The sequence below is a fragment of the Myxine glutinosa genome, chromosome 5 (assembly GCF_964187855.1).
Source record: "Myxine glutinosa chromosome 5, kmMyxGlut1.1, whole genome shotgun sequence".
Taxonomy (NCBI): domain Eukaryota; kingdom Metazoa; phylum Chordata; class Myxini; order Myxiniformes; family Myxinidae; genus Myxine; species Myxine glutinosa.
The window spans coordinates 81,618,866-81,629,250 of NC_136265.1; positions in this window are offsets into that span (position 1 = coordinate 81,618,866).

The following is a 10,385-nucleotide window of genomic DNA, read 5'->3' on the forward strand; positions in this document are numbered from 1 at the left end:
ACCATATACAGAGTAAATTTTAGGATAACCGATCAAGATAATCGTATGATTCCCTTTAATGAAGAAATTATATCCATCAGAATTCACCTACGTGAAGTTTTTCAATAAATAAATAATGGTTATTGTGAGAAAACACGAGTTGGGAAAATATAAAATAATTACAGGGGATGGGATGTTCCTTTCACCATACTATAAGGGTGAAGGTATGTTTCTTGGTAGAGGATACTATAAACCAAAGAGACAACGGGGTGTGGGGCATCAATTTAGAAATAAAGATGGGATAATTGATACTCTAATGGGTATTGGTTCAACCATTCTTAAACATAAAGACCTAATTGGTTCAACTGCTTCTGCCGTGGGTTCAGTTGCGGGTGCTATAAAGAGTATAAAAGATGCTCAAAATGAGTCTCATAAATTACAAGCAATCAAAGAAATAAAAAAAGGTAAAACTCAACTATCTTCACAAGAACGACAAAAAAATCATTAAAATACTTGGGTCAGTGTTTCAACGATTTTAATGCTATATAAATACAAGTATGGAAGCGATTGATAGTATCTATGATTTGGATGATACGATTATCATTTCAAACTCCACGAAAAAGGAAGACTATTTTAAGGTAAATGCTATAACAGGAACAGACTGGAATTCAAACGGAACAAAAAGTTTTGTAATAAATAATCAACAAACTTACTTGAATCTAGCTGATAGCTTCTTGCTGTGTAAATTTAAATTCACTAAGGCTGCGAATAACACTAATGCTACACTCGTAAATGATTTCTTCTGGAAAATGTTTGATAGTGTCCGCCTGTATATTGGAACACAAGAGGTTGAAGCGGTTGATTATGTCTCTGCTACATCTGAAATGATGAAATTTACACTATATTCGTTTAGTGATAGAATGGGTAAGGGAGCTGTTGAAGGTTTTATTCCTGATATGTCAACGGGAACAAATGCTGACCCTGGTTATAGTCAAAGGAAGTCAATGTATAATGATGATACAAAAGCAGAGAATAGTTTTACCGTAGCAGTACCTCTGAAAGGTATATTTGGATTTTGTGATTATGATAAAGTTTTGTATGGTCTTAAAATTAGATTTCAACTACAAAGGAATGATAATGTAAATAGGTTGCTTTTTGGGGCTGAAAATGCTTTTGGCGACAATAATAAATTTGTTGTTAATGATTTGTGTTGGTATATCAGTGAATATACTCCTAATCTTAAAACGGAAGAGATGTTAAATAGAAGACTTAACTCAAAGAAACCGCTAAATGTATCATACCTTAAAAGAAGATGTCAACACGTTAAACTGGAACACACTACCTACACTTGGCATTTGGGTGTTCTTGAAGGAAAGCCACGATACCTATGGCTCATTTTTAAAAAACCAGATGGAGAGGAGGGTACTGATAAGAATAATTCACTGAGTGATAATGCTAAGGTGAAACAACTTCGGGTTTCTCTTGATGGCACATTTTATCCGCGAGATAGATTGGAAATTGATTGGGAAAAAAATGATTATGCGGAAGCCTACAAGTCTTACCAAAAGGTGTGTGAAAGCAACGGTAATAATGACCCTATTTTGGATATGGTTGCGTTTCAAAAACTTTATACGATCTATGCAATTGACCTGAGTTCTCAAAAAGAAACTATAAAGTCTAATAGAGTGGATACTTCTCTATACATTGAAAGAGGGGAGAGTGAAGAGGTTAATGCATATTGTTTGCTTTTGGAAGAAACAGAATTACAGATTAATACAGATAATGGTGTTATGATTAATATCACATATATTTTTTCTCATAAATAAATGGTAGGGGTATATGTTAATCAAATCAATCTTAATAAATTAACATCTTGTATTCAACATCAAAAGCCTTGTATTATTAATGTTAATACAATTCAAAGAAAAGGAGCAGTAAGAATTGATGTTTTACTCACAAGAGAGCAGGTAAAAACACTAAATGATGCTGGATCACTTAAAATTAAAATGACAAAACCTATGTTAAAGAAATATTCAATACAAGAGGGAGGATTTCTCCCGTTTCTAATTCCTTTATTTGCTGGTTTAAGTGCGGCGGGAGCATTGACTGGTGGTATTTCAGCAGCGGTAAAAACTGCTAACGAAAGGAAGGCACAACTAAAAGCTCAAAAAGAATTGGAAAGACATAACAAGGAGTTGGAGAAACAAATTAGTGGAAGTGGTGTAATTGTAGATTTTGCTCAAAAACTTGAAAGTCTACCTGATAAAGCTAGATTGTTAGTTGGAGATATGCTTTCCTCTATCGCTCAAGCGGGTGTTAAACTAACTAAAAGGGGTAATGGGTTATATCTTTCTCATAAATAAATGGATAAATGGTTTAAACAATTTGGAAAGAATACAACGTCAAATATAGAACTTACTAAATATTGTAAAAAACTAAAAATTGATTATGTGGTTATTTGTATGAGAGATGAATTAACAAAGTTGTCCAATAATACAAAGAATATTATTATGAATTTAGACACACAGAATGGTTCTCATTGGGTTTGTATTCATAATAGTCAGGATAAATATTATTTTGATAGTTATGGTATGCCACCACCTGATGAAGTAATACAATTCTTACAGAATGGTGTTTATCAAACATTTCAAGTTCAAGAAATTAATTCTAAATGTTGTGGCCAATTATGTTTATATGTATTATTTCAACTCAACAATAATGAAAATTTTTATGATGTCATTTTAAATCTAATATAAATGACTTATGCCGGAAAAGATGGTTCTATCTTTGGAGAATCCTCTCAGGATATTGATTTATCAAATTATTATACAAAGGCACAGGCTGAACGACAAAAATATAGTATAAGTAAAAATATTAATATGAAAAATACTTATAAATTAATCAATTATCCAAACCCTACAGATGCGAATGACTTAATTAGATTCAGTGATTTATCACAATATATATCTTTAAATAAAACAGCACGTTTTGTTAAACAAGTAAAATTTACAACCACAACACCTGGTTATACTGACCATACACCTTTCCTCATTCAATTTAACTATCTGCTTACAATTGAATTTTATAAAGAAGGACATATAGTTAATATGTGAATTAATAAATGGGGGTATGATATGCCTGATTTAAGGTATAATTGGTCTTTTTCAATAAACATAGAAGACCTACATGATTTTAATCAGTCTCGTAAAGAAGAATATTATCCGCTTGGTGAGGATAAGGATTTATGTGGAAGTACAATTAATAAACAACAAATACACGGTTTTAAGAAAAGAAAAATATATGATAGTATAGCGATGGTTAGCATGACAAAGAAGGAAGGTAATGAGATAAGGATAGAAAGCCGAGGAATACAAACCGATTTGGTAGTGGGAAGATGGGGTGGTATTACCTGTCATAATATTAATCTCACATATATTTCTGATACATAAATGGCAGGAAGAAGACTACAAGAAAATTATAATTTTTGTATTCAGGGATACCTACAAGAAAAGGGCACTTGGTATTACATACCTTATGATTTGGAGCATATACATGGAAATTTTGTCATTAAAAACTGGCCTTATACTGATATTGCTAAACCCACAAATAGAGACTTGTTTAAAATATTAAATAAAAATGAACTTCTCAAAGTTATGAAATATAAAACTCTTTTAGAAATCATCAACAAATCTTATTGGTATCCTATTATGAGAAAAATAATTATAGATACAAGAATATCTCAAAATCCAGATGAATATATGTATAATATTCTATGGGGTTCAAACTCAAGGGTAGCAAGGGATGAGGAAGGAGTTGAGGAGAAGGAGGAAGGAGTTGAAGAAGAGAAGGAGGAAAGAGAGAAAAAGGAGGAGGACAGGGAGAAAAAGGAGGAGGACAGGGAGAAAAAGGAGGAGGAGAGGGAGAAAAAGGAGAATGAGGAGAGGGAGGAAAGGGAGAAAAGGGAGGAAAGAGAGAAGGAAGAGAGGGAGGAAAGAGAGAAAAAGGAGAGGGAGGAAAGGGAGAAAAAGGAGGAGGACAGGGAGAAAAAGGAGAAGGAGGAGAGGGAGAAAAAGGAGAATGAGGAGAGGGAGGAAAGGGAGAAAAGAGAGAAGGAAGAGAGGGAAGAAAGAGAGAAAAACGAGAGGGAGGAAAGGGAGAAAAAGGAGAGGGAGGAAAGGGAGAAAGAGGAGACGGAGGAGAGGGAGAAAAAGGAGAAGGATGAGAGGGAGGAAAGGGAGAAAAGAGAGAAGGAAGAGAGGGAAGAAAGAGAGAAAAACGAGAGGGAGGAAAGGGAGAAAAAGGAGAGGGAGGAAAGGGAGAAAGAGGAGACGGAGGAAAGGGAGAAAAAGGAGGAGGAGAGGGAGGAAAGAGAGAGGGAGGAAAAATATAAAAAGATGGAAATCAGTGAGATTAATGAAAGATTGAAGTTATTATGGCAAATAAATCAATCTCAACGCACCGAAGAGGAAAATAAAGAATTAATGACTCTTACGAGGATATTGGTTTTTAAATTTGCTATAATGAATTCAGAGAGCAGATATACAACATATAGTTGATGATGTTGGTGTTATTGACTTTAGTTAGTTTTATTTGTAAATAAATGGAGGAGAGAGTAAAGCCATTTCTAAGGATTCTTTATGTTTTAAAAATCAAGATAGAAATGTATATGTTGAAAACCAAAAAGGTTTTGGCACTATGTAGGACTTTTTCTCATAAATAAATATGAGTTATTGTCTCAAATGTGAAAAGAAAACTAAATCTAAAAATATCTCTTATGTTAAAGCTAAAAATAATAGAGTTTATCAAAAAGGAATATGTCAAGTGTGTGGCTCTAAAAAGTGTCAATTCATCTCTCCGAAAAGTGGAGGAGACATACAAAAATCTTTGTCAGGTAGCAAATTTACAACAACTGGAATTCCATGGGAATTACACCTTCCAGGGTATTCTTTCTGTGGCCCAGGAACAAACTTGGATAAAAGATTAGATGAGGCTGACAATCCTAAACCTTGGTCTAAACCTACAAATAGGGTTGACGAAGTGTGTATGGAGCATGATATTGCTTATGGAAAAACCACTACGTTGACTGAAAAACATAAAGCCGACAGAGAAATGTTGTATAATTTGTCTTTGATACAAAATCCAACGTTGAGAGAGAAAGTTGATAGGTTTATTGTGAGAAATTTGATAAATGCTACATTGAAACTTGGTCTTGGTTATTCCTCAAAAAACTATTAGGCTCTAATGATGTCATCAAGACTGAGGAGCTTTTGGCTGAAGAATTACACAAACCTATAATCACCAAGTTTAAAAGAAGGAAGGTTTATTGCAAAGACACTGACTACATATGGTCCGCTGATTTAATTGAATTGAATAATGACAGGGGGTACAGGTATACTTTAACCGTTATTGATTTGAGGAGTAGATTTGCCTGGGTTGTTCCTTTAAAAAATAAAAAGGGTGATACTTTAATGTTATCCTTTAAGCTAATATTTGATAGGGATAAAAGAAAACCAAAGAAACTGTGGACCGATGAGGGAACAGAGTTCTATAACAAAATATTTATGAAATTTCTTAAGGGGGAGGGTATTAAATTATACAGCACCTTTAATGAAGGAAAAGCAGTTGTTATTGAGCGTTTTAATCGTACTTTGAAAGAGAGGCTATATAAAAAATTCACACAACTCGGTTCTCAAAAATGGGTGTATTTAATTCAGGGTATTGTAGATAATTACAATAATACCGTTCATTCATCAACAAAATCAAAACCATCAGAATCATTTTCAAAATTAGAATATGAAAAGGAGATTAATTTGAGAAAACCCAAGTTCAAAGTTGGTGATATTGTAAGAATATACAGATGGAAAAGCCATTTTGAGAAAGGTTATACAAAAAAATGGACTAATGAATTATTTAAAATCATTGATGTAATGGATACAGTCCCTTGGACCTACAAATTATATGATTTAAATGGAGAAGAAATCTTGGGTTCATTTTACTCACAGGAATTACAAAAAACAAAGCTGATTCTGTAATTTATGATACAAGCAACTATGATCAAAAGAGTGAATTGTTCTCAAATCAAAATAAAAAGGTGATTGGAAAGTTCAAGGATGAGCTTGGTGGAAATATTCTGAGTGAGTTCATAGCATTGAGAGCAAAGGCTTATGCGTATAAATATAGAGTTGGGAATGTGGAGAAGTGTGATCAGAAGCTCAAGGGGATTAAGAAAAATGTAATTAAAGAAAGTATAAATTTTGGTCATTATTATCAATGTTTGATGAGTGGGGAGGAACAGTATAGAAAGGTAAAAGGGATTAGGAGTTATAAGCATGAATTATATTCAGAAGAGATAAATAAACTAGCACTAGGAGCATATGATGATAAACTATATATTTTAGATGGTGGTGTCATGTGTGTACCTTTTGGTTATATATAAATGAATAAAGGATGGAGAAAATCTCAAGATTGGTATATAAATGGAAAACATAATGAGTGTGAGAAATATCAGATCCGAGAGGTTGAGAGGATCACTGGTCAGAAGGTCCTCAAGACGGATAAACGTATTCATTTGTTAAGTGGGGTAATGGAGGGCGGGAAGAAAAATATATTAGAGTGGAGTGAGAACTTTGATGGTTATCAACCGGATAATAAATATTATAATTTTAAAATGGTATGTGGATCGGGAGGAGGACAGACCAGGTCCCTCCGTGAAACATATCATTTTATAAACACACAAAGAAAGGTACTTAATGTAAAGTTTATCAATATCCGAGATGGGAATGAGTTCCATAAGAGAATGGAGTTGTTAAAAAATTAGAAAATGAGCAAATATTAATAGGATCAATGAGGGATTTTGAATGTCGCGTGGTCCTTGTAGGTTAAGTAAGGACTCCCCCATTCACTTACATGTAAAAGGAGAAAGGGGTGTCACGGTAGGTAATCAGGAGAAAAATGGGCAGTTTGGGGAAAAGTCTCATCTAAATACATGGGTGTCCTGGAAGCCCCATTATCTCCCTACTGACCTCCATCCATTGTTGAGACAGCAGAAGCAACATGTCCAGAGTAGAATGTCCTGGTCTGAATCCAAATTGATAATCAGAGATCAAGCCATTGGAGAAGAGGAAGGATTTGATATCCGAAGCAATGATGGATTCCATGACTTTGCTGATTAATTGGAAGCTGGCTGATTGGTCTGTAGTTGCAAGGATCTGTTTTTGCACCTTTTTTGTGTAAAGCGGTAATGTTTGCTGATTTCCAAGATGCTGGCAGATGACCTTGAGCAAAAGAGAGGGTGAAAAGAACAGAGAGAGGGTGAGATAGAGCAGCAGAGCAGGATTTTAGGACCCGTGGGCTGATGCCATCTGGTCCAGTTGCAGAATCAGAGTCGAGGTTTGACAAAAACTTCTCCACCTTGTCAGGAGAGAAGGACACAGAGTCCAGGAGCAGTTGGGTTCGACTGGGAAAGGTGGGGACAGAGAGAGATGGGTTTAGGACAAAAGATTTTGAGGCAAACACAGAGTTGAGGCATTCGGCTTTGTCACGTGCGGTGTCAACTGAGTAGCCATTTGAGGTAAGGGAGGGGATGGAGGGGGAACAAACACCAGAATCAGATTTGACCAAATGCCACCAGGATTTGGAGGAAGGAGACAGGTTTGAGTTCAATCTTGAGTGTGGAGAGAGAGTGCTTCCTGGCACTCCTGAGGGAAGACACACACATTTTCCGAGCTTGGTGGAAGGAACTGAGATTGTCTTCAGTTGGATTAGCCTTCCAAGAGGCAAAGGCAAGTTGTTTCCGAGCAACTGCCTCACCACAATATTCAGTGTACCATGGACGGGAGGAAGGGTATGACAACTGAAGACGAGATGGGATAATTCTGTGCAGGAGAGAGAGCAGTTTGCTTTGGAAGAATTCCCAGGAAGAATTGATGTCAGAGGCAGTAGAGGTGGGAAACCAGTCCAGATGATTGATGGCTGCTTGCAGACCGTGCCAGTCAGCTCGAGTGAAATGCCAGACTCTTCGGCGCTGAGGAGGCTCTCTGAGAATGGCCAGAGAGATGTCCACTTTAACAAGCACATGATCAGAAGAACTGATTGGAGCAGAAGAAGAGCAGCAGACATTTGCAGGGAAGTTAGTCATAACCAAGTCCAAAAGAGATGATACTCCATTGACTGAGATCCGGGTCGGGAAATTGACAGATTGTGTCAGTCCCAATGAGTCGCAAAAGTCCTTTGCTGAGGTGCCATGGCTGGTGAGAGATGAACCCACACCCAGCCAGCTGGCATGATGACAGTTGAAGTCACCACATATGAGTAAGAGAGAGTTTGGATGAGTTGATAGAAGTTGGTCCATGTTGTCCGACAGCGAAATGTAAATGGAGTCATCACTGTTTGGAGGACGGTACAGAACACATATGAACAAAAGGTGGGAGCGGAGAGGAAGCCGTAGCCAGGGGTACTCCTGGGGGTGGGGTGGAGAGAGGCCAGTGCAAGGAGAGTGAGGAAGAGAGTTTTTGATAAAGATAGCCACCCCACCACCAGGACGAGGCTCAGGTCTTTCATACCGGAGGAGGGAGTAACCAGTTAGAGATATTAAGGAATCAGAGACATCTTGAAGGAGGAAAGTTTCTGTTAAGCAGATCTCGAGATGTGGTTTTAAGTAGATGTGGTTTTTGTTTTGCTCTGATACGCATTGTCAGCTGTGAGACCTTATATAGACAGGTGTGTACCTTTCCAAATCATGTCCAATCAATTGAATTTACCACAGGTGGACTCCAATCAAGGTGTGGAAACATCTCAAAGATGATCAAGAGAAATGGGAGGCACCTGAGCTAAATTTCAAGTGTCATAGCAAAGGGTATGAATACTTATGTCAATGTGATATTTCAGTTTTTTCTTTTTAATAAATTTGCAAAACTTTCTAAAATCCTGTTTTCCCTTTGTCATTATGGAGTAGTGAGTGTAGATTGATGAGGGAAAAAATGAATTTAAACGATTTCAGCAAAAAGCTGCAACATAACAAAATGTGAAAAAATTGAAGGGGTCTGAATACTTTCTGAATGCACTGTCAGTCAGGCCGGATGTCGTGCAAGTGTATAATTGTTCCCATGACGAGGGGTGGGGTTATGTTAATTAGTTAGGGATTAATGGCTAATCCGCTGTATGTAACTGCCTCTGTTATTTCCCCTCTGTTCCTTGTGACAATGCAGCACACACACAAAACCAGGCAATAGCGCATTAATAACACGAAATAAAAACTAACCGGAAACAGGACATTGAGAACTGTCGGTGATACCACCGATGGGTGATCACAAAAGCAGGCAGGTCCGTGAGGCCATGCCCCGAAGAGCAGTGATTGGTTAGGACGGTCATCGAGCGATGAGAGGAACTCGGTGGTTGGAGCAGGCACGGTCGGCGTTGGATGACATCAAAGCCCTAAGTACAAAAGACCAGGGTTCCCAACATTTTCTCTCTTGCAGTGGGACACACTCTTGCGTTGGGACAAGCTCTTGCGGTGGGACAAGCTCTTGCGGTGGGACAAGCTCTTGCGGTGGGACAAGCTCTTGCGGTGTGACAAGCTCTTGTGGTGGGACAGTCTTCACGAACAGTCATATTTCTGCCCTTCTTGTGTGGGGACATTGATAGCGAACGGTCGCATGCTCTCTCGGGTCCTGGTGTTTGTGGAAGGCGGATATCTCTTGCGCTGGATTGTCGATACGAATGGTCTTGAGTTGGGACTTTGATAGCGAACAGTCACGGTTTTCGCCAGTGGTGTGCCGAGTTCCTGCAGATGGTCGCGGATCGTGCATTCTTTCTCTTTGGTCCGGGCGATCGGCTGCACGGCCGCATTGTCCTTTCACTGGCTCGTGAGTGCTGGCTGTGCATCGTCTCGGTGCGCTGAGAGACGGCGGTGCTGGTGAAGCAAACGATGAAGACAAGCACGGCTGAGTGAACAAGGGCATGCTGAGGCCTGGTTGCTGTGCCCAAACGGCACCAAGGTGTATTTTCCCACCAAGGATGCGGGGCCTGGGATGATCAAGGGGACCAGAGATAAGTCACAACTACACATTTTTACTTTCGTTCACCTTTATTTTCCCCTTTCTTTGTATTTGAGTCCATTGGGGGCACTCCATTTTAGATTCTTAGTTTTGTCGTGCATGATTTTGTTCCTGGCATTTATTCAATAAAACCGGTATTTTTGTACATTTGAAACAGCGTCGGTTTGAGTTAATTGTCGCAGGTCCGAAGACGTCCCGTGAAGGTAAGAGCTTCGCTGCTCCCCCCCCGGCCCCCCCCCCCCCCCCCGCGCGTATTAACTCCGCCATTGTTGACTGAACACCTCGGAGTGTTAAGCTCGATTGGCAATCCGTCCGAGATCGGTCTTTATCGGCACGGACACGACAATATTT